The 688-nt window shown below is 41.3% G+C and overlaps 1 protein-coding gene across 3 annotated transcripts in view; it reads left to right on the forward strand.

The window, feature by feature from the left end:
• Window positions 1–7: 7 nt before the first annotated feature.
• The window catches only part of INPP5E (inositol polyphosphate-5-phosphatase E), an 11,905-nt gene continuing 11,224 nt past the window's right edge, over window positions 8–688 (forward strand). For all 3 annotated transcript variants that reach the window (XR_004842436.1, XM_035897632.1, XM_035897633.1), the window contains exon 1: window positions 8–303. The gene's annotated coding sequence lies outside the window, so the exon portion shown is untranslated. The remainder of the gene's footprint in view (window positions 304–688) is intronic.

The raw sequence follows: 688 nt of genomic DNA on the forward strand, positions 1-688 counted from the left end.
TAATAACGCCACCTTTCTGAGATCTCGATAGCCTTACCTATGTCCGAAAAGGTTTGTATGTAGCAGAAGTAAAAGGCTGTTTGGGGGGATTAGAAACCTTTGCATAATGGTCCATGCTCAATTCCAAACGTGGTCAGCAGCAGTCGGTGTCGTTTACTTTTCTATAATTGAAACCTAGTCAGACACTTGGCTTTTCTCTAGTTCAGCCAGGCTGCTGATTATTTTCTCCTTTCAGTAGAGACTGCCAAACAACTTAATTCAAGAAGGCTTCCTTTGAGCTGGGAGCGGCTATCTTTCCTAAGTGTAAGATTTGACACTGTAAATTCTTAAATAAAATATTTTGCGCTCTGGAGCACTTTCACATTTTACTACTTCTTGTGGTTATTGCTTTAGCAAAGCTGGGTGGAGGAACCTCTCCTGGAAGTAATCCGATTAAAGAGAGGGAGCTGGAGAGCCCTGCTGCCTCTGCCCGGGGCTGTTCTGCCGTGGAACCTTGGCCTTGTGCATAAGTACTTCACTGAAATGTTCAAAATTGGAGCTGTAGGCTTAACATAAGCAACTTTTAATTTAATTTATTAATTTTTTTTTTTTTGCTTTGCTTTAAACTGCTTATTTAAGTGCCGCCTTAATCTAGAACGGACCGTGCCAGTCGTGGTTTTGTGCGATTGATTGATGGATTGATTGATTA

This window comes from Egretta garzetta, unplaced genomic scaffold (assembly GCF_000687185.1).
Source record: "Egretta garzetta isolate BGI_Z169 unplaced genomic scaffold, ASM68718v1 scaffold417, whole genome shotgun sequence".
NCBI lineage: Eukaryota > Metazoa > Chordata > Aves > Pelecaniformes > Ardeidae > Egretta > Egretta garzetta.